Source organism: Macaca thibetana, chromosome 5, assembly GCF_024542745.1.
Source record: "Macaca thibetana thibetana isolate TM-01 chromosome 5, ASM2454274v1, whole genome shotgun sequence".
NCBI lineage: Eukaryota > Metazoa > Chordata > Mammalia > Primates > Cercopithecidae > Macaca > Macaca thibetana.
Window position 1 is genome coordinate 59,241,278 of NC_065582.1, and position 21,657 is coordinate 59,262,934.

A 21,657-nucleotide genomic window follows, 5' to 3' on the forward strand; every position below is an offset into this window, starting at 1 on the left:
ATATTCCATGGGTAGATGAGAAGAGTATATAATCTATAGTGATGGGTGGAGTGCTCTGTATATGTTTATTAGGTCCAATTGGCCACGTGTCAAATTTAAGTTCATTATTTCTGTGTTAATTTTCTTCTTCATTTATTTATCTAACTCTGTCAGTGGAGTATTGAAGTTTCTCACTATTATTGTGTGGCTGTCTAAGTCATTTTGTGGGTCCAGAAGTACTTGTGTTGTTAATCTAGATACTCTAATGTTGGGCGCATATTTATTTAGGATAGTTAAATCTCCTTGTTGATTTAAACAGTTTATGTGGTGCTCTTCTTTGTCCTTTTTTACTGTTTTGGTTTAAAGTCTATTTTATCTATTGTAAGAATAGTTTCCTTGTTTTTTGTTTTTGTTTTGTTTCCTTTGTGCGTGATAGATCTTTCTCCAACCCTTTAAGCCTATTGGTGTCATTACAGGTCAGATGGATCTTTTGGTAACAGGAAAAAAATGGTCTTTTTTTTTTTTTTAAATCCAACTTGCCCATCAGTGCCTTTTAAGTGAAACATTTTGACCATTGACATTTCAGATTAATATTGATACATGGTCTTTTGTTCCTGTTATCAAGTTGTTACCTGGTTGCTTTGTAGTATCTATTGTGTGGTTGCTTTATAGGGTCCATGGACTATATACTTAAGACTGTCTTGGTAGTAACAGGTATTGTTTTTTGTTTCTATATTTGGAACTCATTTAAGTATATTTTTGTAAACATGCTGTATGATGCTGTATAATTGTTAACAATTCCTTTAATGATTGCTTATCTGGAAATTATTTTATTTCTCCTTCACTTATGGAACTTAGTTTGGCCAGGTATAAAATTCTTCGTAAGAATTTATTTTCCTTAAAAATACTGAAAATATCCTCCCATGTAATACTTTTTCAGAAGTCATATTTAATGAGTTCATTTTGTTTCACAATTATTTATAATTCAGGTCTAAATTGTACTAATTTCATTTACCGTGAACTGAACCAGACTCTTTATGTTATCAGTCTTGCATTTATATTCCTACAATTCTAAATATGATGAATGCATGAGTAACTGTTGATTTTCAGTCAGTTTGCTTTCTGAGATATGTTACTATCCATATTGTTTAATATCACCAAAGCTGAATAATGATAACAAATTATTTTCTAAGAAAATAATAGTATTTAAATTAAAAATGAATAATAAAACATTTAAAAACAGGTTGTGAATGAAAACAATCACTTGTTAATAATAAAAATAATAAGTTGACTAATGACAAATACTGAGTAGGTATTAGATTTGCCCAGAAATAAAATTCAATTAAGACAGTACGCATTAGGTATAACTATCACCTCTGAGAATTGGAAAATAAATCCCCATAAAATTATTTTTTGGTAAATCTCTGCTCTGACAAACCAAATATAAGAAATAAGCTGCAGTGACAAAATATTAATGGCGTTTTCACTTTTCAAACTTTTAGCATTTGGATTGTCCTGTAAAGAACTTATTTACAGTGAATTTTTCCTCAGTAGTAAATATAAGCATAATGAGCAAAACTTTCTATTTGAGCAAGTCTTAACAACACCTTGGCAACATTGTAAACATCTAACATATGGCTCATTTACATGAAGAGAATTTTGGCAGATCATTTAAAAATATCTAAGCCTCAAAGATGATGAGGAGACAAACAACCTGGCCCATGAAGTGATTAATACCATTGTAGACAACCATGATTGATTGCCTAGAAGACATAATACTATCACATTTCTTGGGTAAAAATCCAGTGCAAATGAAACTTTTTTTGATGTAATTTCAAATATTTTCACAGCTTCACTTTTTGGGCGTAAAATGATTAGTGCATTATGATTAGCATATACTTCTGTTGACTATCAGGAAAACAGAGTTAGTGCACACCTTCAGAATGTAAACTACTATAATTTAATCCTATTTTTGTATATTTTACTAAACAAATTGCAGAGATGTCTTACTATGGTGACACAGAGGACAATGTAGCCACCAAATACACAGAGTCACTCAAAAATTTTGACAAAGGTATATACATATATATATATATATATACACACACACACACACACACACACACACACAGAGAGAGAGAGAGAGAGAGAGAGAGAGAATGGAATCTCACTGGCTGGAGTGTTACTCAGCTCACTGCAGCCTCTGCCTCCTGGGTTCAAGCGATTCTTATGTTTCAGACTCCCAAGTAGCTGCGATTATAGGCAGATGCCACCATGCCCAGCTAATTTTTGTATTTTTAGTAGAGACAGGGTTTCACCATGTTGGCCAGGTCTTGAAATCCTGACTTCAAGTATCCACCCCCATCCCCTGGCCTCCCAAAGTTCTGGGATTATAGGCGTGAGCCACCACGCCCAGCCATGTATTCTAATTTTTCAAATCATCTCAATTGTTACTAGAATTACTAATTCATGATTTACAAAAATATCTCTTATTTCTATGTGGTATAGTAATTTAATTATCCTTACAATGTAAATTTCTATTTAACTTTAATTGTACATTTATTCGTTGTGTTGAGTGTATCGGCTTTCAATTATATTTGTTAAACTGCATTTGTTTTAATGTTATAATACTAAACATAGTTTACAGAAATAACCGTTTTAATATTACTACTGATAATAGTTTGCTTTTCTATTTTCAAAACTAATTCAACCAGCCCTCAAAATATCTACTTTGTCTTCTAATATGAAATCTATATTTCTATACCTCTGTATATATCAATATCTACTTCCATAACTAAAGACTAATAATTACACACACCCATAGATTTATTTCATCTCCACAAAATAATATGAATATATGTTCAGCCAAAATAAATTATCAATGATAACTTTTTATATAATATGTTATGTTAAAAGATATAGAAAAAACGAATATTAAATCAACTTTATGTCCTCAGTACTTCGATGTACTGAGAGTAGAGACAGGTATTTGAATAGATAAACTAATATAGCAAGACTTGCATGAGCTTGAGTAACAAAGGGACCTCTAAGTACAGAAGCTTAAACCAAAGATATCTATTTGTCTCTTATGTAACATTCTAGAAATAAGCAATAAAAGAAAGCAGAGAAGCTGTATTTTTCAACATATAGCTCCCTGATTCCTAGGTAGCTCTTCTAGTTGTCACTATTTTCCATTTCTGATGTTCTAAAGAATAACAAGCAAGCCTAATAAAAATAATGTGTAAATGTTCAGTTGTGACTCAAGTTCAGAAAAAAATCAGTTTCAATAATTGTAGTAATATAAAAAGTGCAAAATACGTGAACTGAGTTTTGAGATCAAGATAAAGAGGAACAAAACCTAATAAATCACAAAGAAATTGAGTAACAAATAAACACAAAATAGTTAGAGTTATTATTTCTATTATGATGAAAGTAAGAAGTATTTGCCATCATTTGAGAGAATCACAGAGAAAAAAAGAAAATTAAAAAAAAAAAACACCTTGAAACAAATGTAAATGGAAACACAACATACAAAAACATATAGGATGCAGCAAAAGCAACCCTAAGAAGGAAATTTATAGCAATAAACTCCTATGTTATAAAAGAAAGCTTTTCCTCTAAGATCAGGGACAAGGTAAGAATACCCAGTCTCACTGCTTCTTTTCAACGTGGTCCTGAAAGTCCTAGCCAGAGCAGTTAGGCAAGAGAAGAAAACAAAATGCATCTCAATGAGAAAATATGAAATAAAATAGTTCCTATATGTAGAAAACATGATCTTATACATAAAAACCCAAAAGTCTCCATGAATAAAAACAGAGCTGATCAACAAATTCAGTAAAGTTATTGTATACAAAAACAGCATACAAAAATTTCTATGTGACAATATCTAACTACCTAAAAAGAAAATTAAGAAAACAATCTAATTTACAATGGCATCTAAAAAGTTAAAACTTAGCTGTAAATTTAACCAAGGATATAAAATACATGTATATTAAAAACTATGAAATACTGATTAAAGTAATTGGAGAAAGTAAAAATAAATGGAAAGATATCCTATGTTAATGGATTGAAAGAGTTAATATTGTTAAAATGCCCATACTACCCAAAGCAATCTATAGCTTCAATATAATCTCTACCAAAATTTCAAATTCATTTATCACAGAAATTAAAAAAAAAAAATCTTTGCATTCTTATAGGATCACAAAAGACCCTGAATGGGCAAAGTTGAGCAAAAAGAACATAACTGGATTCACCTCCCTGATTTCACAATTTATTCCAAAGCAATTGTATTACAAACAGCATGATACTGGTATTAAAAAAAAAAAAAAAAAAAAAAAAAAAAAAAAAAAAAGGACAGACTGAGGAATGGAACAAGATAGAAAAGGCAGAAATAAGCCCACAAATTTGTAGTCAATTGATTTTTGACAAAGATGCTGAGAGCACACTCTGGGAAAAGGATAGTGTTTTCAATAAACAGTGCTGAGAAAACCGGGTATCCACATAAAGAAGAATGAAAATGGAACTTTATCTTACACATATACAAAAATCAACTTAAAAAAGATTAAATAGTTAAATAGAAGACCTGATGCTGTAAAATACTAGAAGAAAATATAGGAGAAATGCTCTACAACATTGGTTTGAATAATGATATTTTGGATATGACCCCAAAAGCACAGCAACAAGAGCAAAAACAAATAGGATCACATTAAGCTAAAATGCTTTGGCACACAAAGAAACAATTAACAAAGTGAAGAGAAAACAATTAACAAAATGAAGAGAGAAAAAATTTGCAAACCATTCATTTGAAAATAAGTTATTATCCAAAATATACAAAAAAACTTAATTCAATAGCAAAAAAATACAAAAATAACTTGATTTTGAAATCAGCCAGGGACTTGAACAGATATTTCTCAAAAGGAGACATACATATACCCAAAAGATACATGAGAAATGCTTAGCATCAGTAATCAACAGGAAAATAAAGTTAAAACCACAAAGGGATATCACCTCACACCTATAAGAATGGTTTTTATCTAAAAGATCAAAAGTAACATGTGTTGGAGAGGATGAGGAGAAAAGGAAACTCTTTAATATATTGTTGGTAGCCATGTAACTTAGTACAGCCATTAGGAAAAATAATATGGCAATTCCTCAAAAACTAAAAATAGAACTACCATACCATTTAGTAATCCCACTCCTGTGTATGTTTCCAAAGAAACTGCAATCAATATATGGAAAGCTTATCTGCATTCCTTTGTTTATTGCTGCACTACTCACAGTAGTCAAGAAATGGAAACAACCTAAAAGTCTGTCAAGAGATGGGTAAAGGAGAATGGATAAAGGAGATATGGTATACGCACACAATGGAATACTATTCAGCCTTTAAAAAAGAGGAAAATCCCGTCATTTGTGACAGCATGAATAAAATCTTCAGGACATTATGCTAAATGAAATAAACCAGGCACAGAAAGACAAATATCACAAATTCTCACTAGTAAGTGGTATCTAGTAAAGTTGAACTGATAGAAGTAAAGAGTAGAATGATTGTTACCAGAGGCTGGGGATATAGGGAGGAAATGAATGGAGCGTTTATGAGGTTTCCCATAGATGGGAGAAATAAGTTTTCAGATTTAGTGCACATCATGGTGGACATAGTCAATAATAATGTATTGTATATTTTAAAATAACTATAGGAAAAGATTTCAAATGTCTCATCATAAAAAATCATAGGTAAGTAAGCTAATGGATATGTTAATTAGCTTGATTTAATCATGCCATATTGTATACAAATAACCTACCGTTACATTGTACCCTATGAAAGCATACAATTATGACTTGTTAATTTTGTTTGTTTTAAACACTAACATTTTCATGGGACTGATACTCATTTTATGCACCAAATTTTGGGATAGTTATAGCCTCCTAAGGTAAAAATCAATCCTATCTAGAATTATATTTGTTTAATATGAGTACATATTAACTAATACTGCCTCTAAAACAAAGCTGGTACAATTTGATTTTCTTTATCAAAAATGCAGTTGAGGCTGGGAGCAGTGGCTCACACCTGAAATCCCAGCACTTGGGGAAGCTGAGGTGGGCAGATAATGAGGTCAAGAGATTGAGACCATCCTGGGCAACATGGTGAAACCCCGCCTCTACTAAAAATACAAAGATTAGCTGGGTATGGTGGCACGCACCTGTGGTCCCAGTTACTCGGGAGGCTGAGGCAGGAGAATTGCTTGAACCTGGCAGGTGGAGGTTGCAGTGAGCTGAGTCGCACCACTGCACTCCAGCCTGGCGACAGAGCAAGACTCTGCCTTAAAAAAAAAAAAAAAAAAAAAAAAAAAAAGAAAGAAAAAGAAAAGATATACAATTGGGACAGAAGTATAAGACATAGAAGAGTGATTTTGAATGTGCTAGACTGTCTACAAGCTCCGATGTAACTTTGAGTAGATATCGCCTGTAGCAAAAAGATCAACATAATGTGCTTTCCTATTTCTCATTTAATGGATCACTGAATGTGATAACAGGGTGCTCAGTGCAGTGTTAATTGGATGTGATGGTCTTAGTGGTGCATTGAAGTTTGGGGGAAAAGGTGTGTAATAAAGGTATCTAGCTTTGCCTTGAGGCTTACTACTCAGGAAGGTATGTGATTTCTGAGTCTTTTCTAATATAAATGTTTGATTTTTATTTTGTGTGTAAATGTTTGATATCCAGGATTATATGTTAAACTTTTTATCTTGCTTCTTTATTTTTTTCTTAATTTATGCAATGTCTTTATTAAAACCCAAAGAGAAATCAGCACGAGGACCTCTCCTCTGCCAACTCCTTTTGAAATATATATAAAATATGTGTGTATATATATATGTATATGTTCTTTAAATTACTTCTAGAAGGGCTCACTGGACAGGGAGGTAGGTTCATGATTAATGTGCAAGTGGGGACTCTGTGGCGAACATACTGTATTACCAAACAGACTGGAAAATGTATGCTGAGTTATTGTTATGATGATTATCCTCCATTGAGTTTACATTGATGTTAAAAAGTAGTAATAAAAAATCTTGAACAGATAGAATAATTATGCTTAACTGTTGTAATCAATATATTAATTTTATAAAATGATTTATATCAAAAATTAATTACAATGATTGTAATTATTATTATGTTGTGCTAATAATTTTAACTTTTAATAAATGCTATTTAAATCATTATTAAAAAGAATATTTTTCTGGTTTAACTTTTTTGTATCTTGGTTTGATTCTTATAGGTGTTTAATTTTTATGTATAATCAATAATTAATATCTTAATATGGTAACAATGTATGAAACAAATACATGTTTAGGTACAGTTTAATTCATTGATAGGAATAATTGTGATTTACTACATGTCTCCAAACTTGCACACATCAGTGTAAGCACAGGCACAGGCTGTATTTTATACAACGCATGGAAACCACTGTCCATATATGGATTATATTACTTATCACTAAGTTTACACAAGTTTTATCAAGACTGAGGTGATTGTAACTCAACACTATTCTGTGTACTTTTTACCCAAAATTATCTGATAATTTTGGATAGAATTCATAAACTAGCAAAGATTACAGTCAATTGCTTTTGACTCCAAACCTTTAAACTAATATTTTAATGATTTGAATATCTTGCTTTGAACTTTCATTGGTCCAATTTTTAAAAACTTCTACAAAGCTCTGTGAGAATATGAGCTGGACAACTGCTAGGAAGATCATGAGATATAATAAATTCTTCACTAATGAAGGAAAAAGAAAGTTTTCTACTTCTATCATTAGATTTTTCAAAACCATCATTTGGCTTTTGTAAAGCCTATTGAAAATTCATATTACAGAAAATTGTTATTATGGTATAGTAAAAGAAACAAAATAAACTAAAAATAGATATTTTGGAAATATTAAAGTACTTTTAAAAGTTAAGCAATGTTATCCTATTATAATCAAACATTTCCACATTTAACATACCATGAGACACATCAGATCAAAACAATGGAAAAAAATACATATTGAAGAAAAACCTAAATTCACTGCAGCATAATTTAATCCAGAAAATAATCTGCTCCATTACTTATTTTCAGAGAACAAATACTCACATAACCAAAGAAGAGTATCTGTCTGGATTACCACCACATCTTTCTTCCCTCCCTCTGTTTCTCTTTCTTTCCTTTTTTTCTTTCTGTTGATGTGGTATTTTCATTCCATTTTTTTTCTGTCAGTTTTAATTTCAATACTATATTGTACCCTATTTTTCACTTTTGACCTCTGACAAGTATATGTATCAATAATTAACGCTAAAATGGAAGTGGCAATACGCTAAACATCAGTTTAATTTCATTTTAAAATAATCCTTCCTCGTTTGACTTTAAGAAAGCCAAGTTTCTGAGAGGTGTTGGGAAGATGGCCTGACTAGGTGCATCCAGGTGAAAAGCTGCCACTAAGGGGCTGGGACTAATGGTGCACTCCTAACAAATATTCAGACTGAAGGTCTCAGAGTGGATAGAGGGAAGATATGGGACCTGGGTTGAAAAAGCAGAACGCTGGGATCCCTGCATATGATTACCACACACCAGGACTCATTCCTGGCCCCCAGTGACTCTGGGAGAACAGGTGAGTTGAACTGGCATGAAGTAACATACTCTCACCACAGCTCTCTGGAATCCCAGCAAGAGGAGATCCTTTGCCCACTATGGACATTCAGACACTGAGTTGGCAAGAAGAGCTGCTTAGAGAAGTGGTAGGAGCACAACGTCAGCTGATGTGGAGCCCAGAGGGGTTAGGCAGGAGCGTTTCTATTGGAGGCTGACCAGAGATGCCCATCTCTCTTGGTTAACATGCTCCCATAGGAGACTTAAGTCCTATGGGAGCTATTGAATCTGAACTTTGCAGGGCTGTCTTGCCAACAGATGGGGCTAGTCTGACCTGAGCTCCCCTTAGTTTGCTGGCCTCTCACAGGACTCCAGCCTGGCTGTGCCTGCTTGCAGGGCAGCCTAGGATGCACTCAGGTCCTGCATCGTAGCTCCTGTGCTGGTGGACCTTGCCTGACTGGCAGGTGGAGAACACTAACAAGACAACCCCACTAGCCAAGCACCAGTGTGCCTGCTACCTTCCAACACTGCGGTTTTTCCTGGGCCCACAACTTCTCCCATCCACCATCATTGCTTTGCTGGTGTGTGTGCACATGGGTGAGTTTTGCCTTCCCTTTTCCATCAATATGCATTTGTGTGTTCATCCTGCCATGTCACTACTGTAGAATGAATGCGCCCCACTTCCTGCTGTACCGATATAGCAGTCAGAGCCTTGGCAGGCACAGAGCCTGATATTGTTTGGCTCTGTGTTCTCATCCAAATATTATCTTGAATTGTAATATCCATGTGTGGAGGTGGGATCTGGTGGAAGGTGACTGGATCATGGAGATGGTTTCCCCCATGCTGTTCTCCTGACAGTGAGGGAGTTCTCAGGAGATCTGCTAGTTTAGAAGTGGCACATGTACCCTAGAACATGAAGTATAATAAAAAAAGAAAACGAAAAAAAAATAAAAAAATTAAAATGTTTTCATGCTTAAATTGTCAAAAAAAAAAAAAAGTGGCAGTTTCCCTTGCACTCTCTCTCTCCTGCCGCCATATGAGATGTCCCTTGCTTCCCCTTCACCTTCCTCCATTATTGTAAGTTTCTTGAGGCCTCCCCAGACATGTGGAACTGTGAGTCAATTAAACCTCCTTTCTTTATAAATCACCAAGTCTCAGGCAGTCATTTATAGCTGTGTGATAAGGCACTAACATAGAGCCAGACAACCCCAAGTGGGAGTGAAACTAAGCCCAGAGAACAGCAGGTCATCCTCTGCTCTGAACAACCACCCCTGCCTGTGGTGCACAGAGAGCACACACAGACTGGCACCCACCCATGCCTTGCCCCCATGCTACCATCAGAACCAATGCAATTGTGCACTGGGGCCTCCTGACTCCCTGAGCTGTGCTGCATCTGCCACTGTTGTGAACACCTGCATGGAGACAGGCACCCCAGCACCCACTATCATGCAGCATTACCACTGCCACTTCAGCTGGCATGTGCAAACGAGGTTGGATTCCTCTACCACCACACTATGAAAGGCTCTGGCTGACCCCACCCGTCACAGTGCAGTGACCAGTGGTCTGGGAGCACCTTGGCTCTCTTAAAGCAGTGGATTCCTAACCGTGAAGAGTGAGAGAACAAAGTTGGGGCCCAATTCAAGTCCCACAGAGCTAGAGCATGCAGTCCAGGAATTGGGAGTTGAATATTGGCTCCCTGAAATCTTCCAGAAGTGAAGACAGTTGACTGATGACCACCTTATACCAAAATCAAACCCCCAAGGTCAGCAAACAGGAGAAAAGAAAAAAATCCCATCCAAAGATCAGCAACTACAAAAATTGAAGAAACATTAGCCCACACAAATGAGAAAGAACCAGTGCAAAAACTCTGGCAACTCCAAAAGCCAGAGTGCCTTCTTTCTTCCAAACAACAACAGTATCCCTCCTGAAATGGTTCTGAACTGGGCTGAGATGGCTCAAAAGACTGAAATAGAATTCAGAACATGGATAGGAATGGAGATCATTGAGATTCAGAAGTACATTGAAATCCAATCCAAAGAAACTAAGAATCACAATAAAACAATACAGAGGCTGACAGATAAAATAGCCAGTATAGAAAAAAATGTAACTACCTGATAGAGTTGAAAAACACACTACAATAATTTATTAATGGAATCACAAGTATTAATAACAGACTAGAGCAAGCTGAGAAAAGAATCTCAGAGTTTGGAGACTGGCTTTCTGTAATAAGACATAGAAGAATAGAGAAAAACTATTAAAAATGAACAAAACGTCCAAGAAATATGGGATTATGTGAAGAGACAAAATCTATGTCTAGTATATTGACTTTGGAAATAAAATATATCATTCTATTTATAGCATTCTGTTTTTAATAGTGGTATTTTCATTGACAAAATATGATAATTCTTGATGGCTGAAAATTTTAAAACCTAGAAAACATAGCATTCCTACATGCAATGTTAACATTGTTTATGAACAGTTGTTGGTCAAAGATTCATTTATGAATCTGATTTTTCCAGAATAGATGATTGTGATGATTCATACAATTTTGATGTTAATTATGTTTAGAAATAGCTCTGAGAAAAGTTTTTATATTTAATTTTTTTATATTTTATTTTCAAATTGAAAATCAAATTTGCTTCAGCCTCAGAAAGCAAATGAGTGCTGGCAACAAGCTGTACCTTCTTTTTCTAAATGAAAAAGGGTTAAAGAAAAAGAAATTCTAACACAGAATTCATATCCAGCCAAACTAACCTTCATAAGCGAAGGAGAAATAAGGTGTCTTTTAGACAGGCAAATCTGAGAGAATCCATTACCACCAAACCTGCCTTACAAGAGCTCCTGAAGGAAGCACTAAATGAAAAGGAAGGACCAGTACCAGCCATCAAAGAAACACACTTAAGTACACAGACCAGTGATACTATAAAGCAACCACACAAAACAAGTCAGCATAATAACCAGTTCACAGCATGATGACAGTATCAAATCCACTCATACCAATACTCACCTTGAATGTAAATGGGCTAAATGCCCCCTGTTAAAAGGTACAGAGTGGCAGGCTGGATAAAGATCCAAGACCCACTGATAAGCTGTCTCTAAGAGACCCATCTCACATGTGATGACAGCCCTGGGCTCAAAATAAAGGGATGGTGAAAAATCTACCAAGCAAACAGCAAACAGAAAAAAGCAGGGATTGCAATCCTAATTTCAGACAAAAGAGACTTCCAATCAACAAAAACTGAAAAAGAAAAAGGACAACACTACATCATGTTAAAGGGTTCAATTCAACAAGAAGACCTAATTATTCTAAATATATGTGCACCTAACACAGAACCACTCAGGTTCATGTAGCAAACTCTTTAGAGACCTTCAAAGAGACTTAGACTCCCAAACAATAATATTGGGAGACTTCAACTCTGCACTGACAGTATTAGACAGATCATTGAGGAGGAATATTGACAAGGATATGCAGACTCTAAACTCAGCATTGGAACAAATAGGCCTGATAGACATCTACAGAAATCTCCACCGATAAACAAAAGTATATACGTTCTTCTCATCACCACATGGTACATATTCTGAAATGAACTACATAATCAGACACAAAACCCTCCTCAGCAAATGTAAAATAACTGAAATTATAACAACCACTCTCTTGGACAACAACACAATAAAATTAGTGATAAAAACTAAGAAAAATCACTCAAAACTATACAATTACAGAGAAACTGAATAACCTGTGCCTGAGAGACTTTTGGGTAAATAATGAAATTAAAGCAGAAAACAGTAAGTTATTTAAAACAATGAGAACAAAGATGCGACATAACAGAATCTCTGGCACACAAGGAAGACACTGTTAAGAGAGAAATGTATAGCACTAAAGGCCCACATCAGAAAGTGAGAAAGATTTCAAATCAACAACCTAACACCACAACTAAAAGATGTAGAAAATCAAGTGGAAACCAACCCCAAAGCCGGCAGGATCTAAGAAATGCCAAAAGCAGAGCTAAACAGAAAGAAATTAAGACACAAAAGATCATTCAAAAGATTGACAAATTCAGGAATTGTTTTTTTAATCACTAAAATACATAGACTGATAGCTAGACTACTAAGAAAGAAAAGAGAGAAGATTCAAATAAACACAATTAGAAACAACAAAGGGAATATTACCACTGATCCCGCAGAAATATACATAACCATCAGATAATATTATGAACACCTCGTGCACACAAACTAGAAAATCTAGGAAAAAAAAGTGGATAAATTTGCAGAAACATACACTTTTCCAAGACTGAACCAGGAAGAAAGTGAATCCCTGAACTGACAGTAATAAGCACCAAAACTATAAAAATAGCCCATTAAAAGTAATAAATAGCCTAACAACAACAATAACAACAACAAAGCCCAGGACCAGAGAGATACACAGTCAAATTCTATCGGATACACAAAGAAAAGCTGGTATCATTTCTACTGAAACAATTCAGGAGTAAATGGTTCAACGAGGTTACTATCATATTGATAGCAAAACCTGGCAAAGACACAACACAAAAAAGGAAACTTCTGGCCAGTATCTTTGGTGAACATTGATGCAAAAATCCACAACAAAATACTGGCAAACCAAATTTAGCAGCACATCAAAAAGTTTACCCACCACTTCAAATATGTTTTATCTCTGGAATGAAAGTTTTGTTGATTACATGCAAATCAATAAATGTGACTCATTATATAAACAGGACTAAAGACAAAAACCATATTATGATTATCTCAGTAGGTGCAGAAAAGGTTTTCAATAAAATTCAACACTGCTTCATGTTATAAACTTTCAAGTAACTATGTATTGAAGGAACATATCTTAAATATTAAGAGCCATCTGTGACAAACCCATAGCCAACATACTGAATGGGCAACATCTCCAAACATTCCTCTTGAAAATTGGCACAAGACAGGATTCCCCCTCTCACCACTTCTATTCAACATAGTATTGCCAGTCCTGGCAACATTAATAAATAAAAGGCATAAATAAATAAAGTCCTGGCAACATAAATAAATAAAGGGCATCCAAATAGCAACAGAGGAAGTCAAACTATCCCTGTTTGCAGACGACATGATCCTATATTTAGTAAACCCCACGGTCTCATCTCAAAAGATCCTAAAGCTGATAGACAACTCAGCAAAGTCTCCGGATACAAAATCAACGTACAAAAATTACCAGCATCCCTATACACCAACAACAGTCAGATAGAGAGCCAAATCAGAAATGCAATTCCATTCACAATTGCCACAAAAAATAAATGAATAAAATACCAAATAATACAATTAACCAAGAAAGTGAAAGATTTCTACTAGGAGACCTATAAAACACTGCTCAAAGAAATCAGAGGTGACACAAACAAACGGAAAAATATGCTTATGGATGAGAAGAATCAATATCATTAAAATGGCAAAACTGCCCAAAGCAATTTATGGATTCAATGTTATTCCTATCAAACTGTCAAAGAGATTCTTCACAGAAATAGAAAAAAATATTTAAAATTCATATGGAATCAAAATGATCAAGGTAACCCTAAGCAAAAAGTACAAAGCTGGAGGTGCCATGCTAGCCAACTACAGGGCTATAGTAACCAAAACAGCATGATACTTGTATAAAAACAGACACAGAAATGTAGACATATGGAGCAAAATAGAGAGCCCAGAAATAAGGCTTTACACCTACAACTATCTGATATTTAACAAAGCTAACACAAACAAGCAATGGAGAACAGGGTCCCTGTTCAATAAATGGTGCTAGGGTAACTGGCTAGCCATATGTTAAACCTTGACACTGTTCTTATACCATATACAAAAATCAACTCAAGATGAATTAAAGACTTAAATGTAAAACCCAAAATTGTAAAAACAGTGGAAGAGAACCTAGGCAATACTATTCTGGACCATAGAAATAGGTAAACGTTTCATGATGAAGATCCCAAAAGCAATTGCTACAAAAGAAAATATTGACAAATGGGATCTAATTCAACTACAGAGCTTCCACACAGCAAAAGATACGATCAACAGACAACCTAGAGAATGGAAGAAAAAATTTTTGCAAACTGTGCATCTGACGAAGTTCTAATATCCAGCATGTATTAGGAACTTAAACAGATTTACAAGAAAAATAAAACATACAGCCACATTAGAAAATAGGCAAAGGACATGAACACTTTTCAAAAGAAAATATACATGCAGCCAACAACCATACGAAGAAAAGCTCAACATCACTGATCACTGATCATTAGATAAATGCAAATCAAAGCCACAATGAGATACCATCTCACACCAGTCAGAATGGCCATTAATAAAAACTCAGAAAATAACAGGTGTTGACGAGGTTGTGGAGAAAAGTGAACACTTACACACTGCTGATGGGAGTGTAAATTAGTTCAACTATTTTGGAAAACAATGTGGTGATTCCTTAGAGACTTTAAAACAGAACTACCATTTGAACCTGCAATCCCATTACTGGAATATACCCAAAGAAACATAAATATAAATATAAGTTGTTCTATCATAAGGACACATACACGTATATGTTCACTGTAGCGCCATTCACAACAGTGAAGATGGAGTCAACCTAAATGCCCATCAATTGTAGACTGGATGAAGAAAATGTGGTATATACACACCATGGAATAATACTATGTAGTCATAAAAAAGAACAAGATATGTCCTTAGCAGAAACATGGATGGAGATGGAGGTCATTATCCTTAGCAGACTAAGGCAGGAACAGAAAACCAAATACCACATCTTCTCACTTACAAGTGGGAGCTAAATGATGAGAACTCATGGACACATAGAGGGAAACGACAGACACTGGGGCCTATTAGATGGTGGAGGATGGGAGGAGGGAGACGGTCAGGGAAAACAACTAATGGGTACTATGATTAACAATTGGGTGATGAAATAATCTGTGCAACGAACCCCCATGACACAAGTTTACCTGTGCAACAAACCTACATGTCTACCCCTGAACTTAAAATAAAAGCTAAAAAAGAAGAAAACTTTAATGTCATTAATATAAATTGACAGCCATTTTCATTCATTATGAAATAGGAGGTAACACAAAATATAAATTAAAGAGAAATCAAACATTATCAAATTAAATCTATCAGCCATTGCTTAAAAAAAAAAGAAAGGCAAGAGTCTCTATCTTCTTAAGGATATTGTTTAAGTAGACGTTACAAATCAAAGTAAAAATTAGGAGAAAAAACTTACAATGAGGAAGATCAAATGAAAAACTAACAAGTATAAAATTAATACATCTTCATTTAACCCATTTTCATGTGTTTTATTCCTTGCAATTGTTCCTAAGAATGTATGGGTGCTAAATATTGTGGGTATTAAAGGGAGGTAGATAAGGCAAAATTAACCCCTACTTAATACCATTTCAGTTAGTATTGACCAAACCGAATATATTTCACCACAGTCATTGATTAATTCTACCCTACTCCTGGTTTCTACTTTTTTGTGTGTACATGACATTCAGAGGCAATGCATACTAAATAAAGACAGATCCAGACTCCTCCTACATTTCAACACAAGTTTAGAGGCCAACTATCCTCAACACGATTTATTTATTTAAAGAGTATGTTCAGCATGGATGAATTCCAGAGCATGTGGTATTTTGTTCTTTGTTGATAAAAAAATATTTCTGGACAAACAGCTTACTTTTCTAGCATTTGTTTATATTGACTGAATTGCTAGGATTCCAGATTTACACTAAAGCAATCACTGCTAGTGGTGAGTCCACTTTATGTCCTATTTCTTCATGACTAAGTTTAATAGTTTGTGTGTTTCCTTTCTGAATATATCGGATATATCATGGCCAAAACATGTTTTTCTAATATCGTTATTCATGCTAAACTTCACATCTGTCACAATTGTGAGTTTGTAATAGCTATTATAACCAAAAACACTTTGAAAATTAACATTTCCCCGTGTTTCCTGTTTCCTGACTTCTTTTACAGCAATCTTTTTGCCAACAAATTCAAATAAAGCACAGTATATTCTACTTATGAGTTCATAAGTTGAGCATCATATTTTTAAAGCCACTTTACATAGGCAAGTTTTGTCAAATAATATTTAAATTGAGGTATTTACTGTGAGTCTGTTACGGGACAGTTGACAAGGTTGCTTGATTCATCTAGCAGTTTTGAATATAAGATGCTATTGCTGAATGCATACACACTCAAACAAAGGCACATGGGAAAACAGAGCAGTATATTTATAATTGTAAGCAATAGATAAAGTTATCAGTCTGATGTTTCTTCTCATTCCATTCCAGAATGTACCATAGTTGAAAATGAAATTCTGAGATATACTTTGAGCTTTGAAGAGAGAATTGCTCGATTTTTAGCAGTTGCAGTGTTTGCCAGTGAAAGATTTATATAATTTAATTATTTCAACTTCAGTGCCTAGTAATGGGTGTGGGAGGTGTTAAGGCGGGTAGTAGGAAGTAATACCTGTAGTCTTTTTAAAATTTTTTTCTTTTCTTTTTTTTTTTTGAGATAAAGTCTTACCTCACTCTGTCACCCAGGCTGAAGTGCTGTGGTGAAATCTTGGCTCACTGCAGCCCAGCCTTTGGGGTTCAAGGGATTCTCGTGTCTCAGCCTCTCGAATAGCTGGGATTACAGGCGTGTGTCACCACACCCAGCTAATATTTTTTTTAGTAGAGACAGGGTTTCACCATGTTGGCCAAGCTGGTCTCAAACTCCTGGCCTCAAGTGATCCAATTACCTCAGCCTCCCAAAGTGCTGGTATTACAGGCCTGAGCCACCATGCCTGGCCTAAATTTGTTATAACAGAATGTATTTTTATTCTACTAAAAATCCCACCTCCGGCTCAAAGGAAAATGGATTTACCATTAATAATATATATTCAAAACAATGCTTTGGGGCATGTTTATTTGGAAATTAGGTACTGTGTATTAAAAGATGCATGTTTATGTTCTTTGTTCTCTCTTTAATGTTCTCTGTTACTTGATATTGAGCAACTTGCTGACCACAGTATCTCTCTTGTAGTATTTTGAAATTCTTTCTCCCTTGTGACTAGACAGTTATAAAACCCCATATTACTTGTATTACTTAGAAATGTTTGGTTTTAATGGAAACCCAAATCGTACTTGCTTCAGTTAATATTTTTTTAAATAATTTATTGACATATAACCAAAAATGCTGGTTTCAGAAAGACTAAATTCCCAATGATGTTCTGAGGGTTCTTATATTGTCATTCTCAGCTTGGTTTATCAGCTCATCAAGGCGATACATACTTTTCTAAAAACTGTGGTACTTGGAAGGCTGAGGCACAAGAATCGTTTGAACCCGGGAGGCGGAGGTTGCAGTGATCTGAGATCCCACCACCACACTCCAGCCTAAGTGACAGAGTGAGACTGTCTCAAAAAATAAAATAAAATAATGAAAACCGTGGTAACATGTCTCTGGTAAAATGTTGACCCAGTTTTGGTCAATTTCTGAAACAGATTGGAGTTTGGACTATTCTAGTTGACCATGCCCATATTTTATTTCACCATTTCACTAAAGATCATGTAGATAAACAGGCATATCACATGAGATAGAAGTACAAAGGAATGAGGAGTCAAGCATTGAATAGTATTATTTAGCTATTTCTGCATAATGAAATATTCTAAAACTAGTTAGTTTAAAACAATGAACATTTATTATTTGTGTTAAGTCTATAGTCATCTGGGTGATTCTACTGATAGTTGGATTCAACCTATATTAACTGTGCTTGTTCTTATGTCTGCAGTTTTCTGTTGTGGGTTGAGTGGACCTGGATCACATAAGATGACCTTGGCTGTTATGACTCGGCTGTGCTCCAAATTCTATCTCATTCTGCGACAGAAGAATGTAGACTTGTTCTCATGGCGGAGAAAGGGTTTCAAAGCAGAGAGTGGCAAAAAACAGAAGCCTTTCAGGTCTAGGTTCGGAAATTGCTTGTCATATCTACTGCATTCTACTGACCAGGCCAGGCCATCCCAGATTCAAGGATGAAGAAATAGACTTTGCCTCTTAATGGAGGCACTGCAAACTTATAATGCAAAGGGCATAGATAGAAGTAATGGAAAATTAGGAACCTTGTTACAATTAACCTGAAACACCAAGAAAGGGATAAGGTAAAGCTGGGCAGGATAAATAAATTTAAAGAGATGTCTTTACTGCTGACTTTAAATGTGGACTGTGGCTTTTGTGGTTAAGACCCCACTTAAGCTTTTGGCTTAAGGCTCATGCCAAACTCAGCTTTATAAAGTCCCACAATTCTTCCAACAAACATAATGGCTTCTCAAAGATAATAAAGCAGTATCCTATTTCCCATTAGTTTTTTCTTTCTTGCCTGTATCTTCCTCAAGAGTCCTATTCGGAATGTGTATTTTTCAGAGAAGTTGTGGGTGTTTCTGTGCTACATGTCGTTAAAAATCAAAACCCAACTCTGATTTCTAACTTTGGCTGAAATACTAATCCCACTTGTCTAGACTCTATAATTTATCTAGGGCATTTACAAGGTGACTTTTTAGTTCTCAAATAACTCAACAAATAATGTATTTATTTTGTTCCCTTTTTTCCAAAGAAAAAAAGAACTTTCCAAATTAGCATCTAAGTAAATTGGAGACACATTTGGAAGGGCTGGCCTACCAACACTTTTTAGTCAAACATAAAATAGGCGACCACGATTATATGGGAGAATGTGCACAATAGTTCAGGGGTGAAGAAATCTTCCTCAATATGACTGAAAATACGCTTAGTGCCAGAGAAGTCTAGGCACGAGGTCAGATCCAAAGGGCAAGTATTTTAAATTAATGAAATGTCTTTCTTTTACACCAAGCTTGTAAAACCTGTGACTCAATGTGGCCCAGGACGCCTTTGAATGTCATCCAACACAAATTTGTAAAATTTCTTAAAACATTATGAAATTGTTTGCAGTTTATTTTATTTTTATTATTATTTTTTAGCTCATCAGCTATAGTTAGTGTTAATGTATTTTATGTATGACCCAGGACAATTCTTCTTCAACTGTGACCAGGGACCCCAAAAGATTGGACACCCCTGTTTTACATCAATGTTAACAGGATATTAAATTAGGGCATTGATAGATATCAGAAGGTTTTTTAATTTTATGATATTATTTTATGTACCCAAATTTATATATTTTCAGTGATTCCAAAAGTGTGATGCCATTAATATTCTTACGTATGTACTAAATACTAATTTTAAAAATAAAGAAAATTTATTTCAACATATCAATGTGTTACTGCTTTGAATGAAATAGTGTTATGATGAATTAATTATGTTTTATGGACTAATATGCATTTTTCACCAATTTAAAAGAATATTAAGAAAAATTCATTAATGAGTTCATTCGGAGAGGGTGATATCTTAAAGGCTATGTTAATTCTGACTTCTGCTTTAATGTTTGCAAAGAAATTAAATATTTTATTTATATGAATATCCAGAAATACAAAAGAAAATGTTAATATATTCATTTTTTAATGTTGTGGTTTGTGTTTAATTCAACAAGCAAATATTATTTATAACATTTACATTAATTCAGCATAACATCCCAACTCTGTGTTAATAGCATTTTTCCTGCTGGGGAGGATTAATTAGTAAAACTTGAGAAACATATACCATAAAAAAAGACCTGTACAGTTTTCTTGTTTTAATTCAGTCATAATAGCATTATCCAAACAGATTACCATTTTCCTTATAGAAGACTGAAATCAGCCTCTAAAATGACATCTTGAATGATTGTTCTTTACTAGGGTGTTAGCCAGTGTGCAAAGGACGATGACCTCATTCTCTCCTTTGACAAAATGGAAGCTCTTAGAGCAGAAAACAGCACCACAAATAAGACATTTTATGGAGGTCTTACTTTACTCTCTACACATATAATTCTATAAAGTACAGGGGTAATTTACTTTGTAGAATAAATTTGCATACCCAAAGATTCAGGACCATAAATATATTAAATAATGTTTACATTTTTTCGTTGAGGCATAAATGGTCAATTGTATTAAAAGCAGAGACAACCAGAAACTTTCTCCCAAAAAATAAAATAAATTACCTAACTCATGAAACCCAAAGTGTAACACAAAATAATTAATGTGGAAATAATTAAAGAAAACCAAATTCAAAGATTTAAATATAAAATTACGATTATTTCTTATATAATTAATTTATTGTCTATATATGTACATTATATTTTAAGTTCTAATTTAGTTTTCTGAAAATATGTTTTTGTATTCTTGAATACAGCTGGAAATTAGAGAGCACTGCCATGTTTGCAAATATATTCTGATATGGAAAAGGCACAAGATTCTACATAATCCAAAAACAGAAAGTCTTGCATCCATTTTCTGAATAGTTCAGCTGAATACAGATTTGCTTTTATTTTTGAAGGTAACCCTTTCATAAACTAGATAGACTTTAATTCCACCTGTGATATATGTGGATGGAACCTAGAGGCATATTACATGTAAGGCTGAAATTACTACTGTATAATAAACTACAAGAGAAATGTATTCATTCTTTCCAGCTACTAATTTATTACTCAATATACTGAATAAGCAATGTAGTAAATTGAGCTCTCTGAGCTTTCTTTCCTCTTGATCTTCCAATTAACAAGTTGGCAACCGCTCAAACTCTTATCTGACTCACTATGACACAAAATCCAACATTGTATAGTAGGGATATATTGACTTTTATATTTTTACTTTTGATTAAAATTTGAAAATTTATCATGCAATATTGTTGTTTGGGGATAGAGGAGTTTGAAGTATTCCTGGATGGGAAAAAAAGTGTTAATTGAATGCTTATTGATTAGTTTATTTAAAACCATTCATGATAAGAAATCATCAGAATAAGCATGCTTTACTTTACCTTGAAATAAAATGAATTTCATTTTAAACTATTTAATGCCCCTTAATATTGAATATGCAATGCCGAGATAAGTAAAGTGGTATTTATTCACCATTTCTGAGGCAAGTTTAAGCAAAATTGAAAATGTTAATTGCA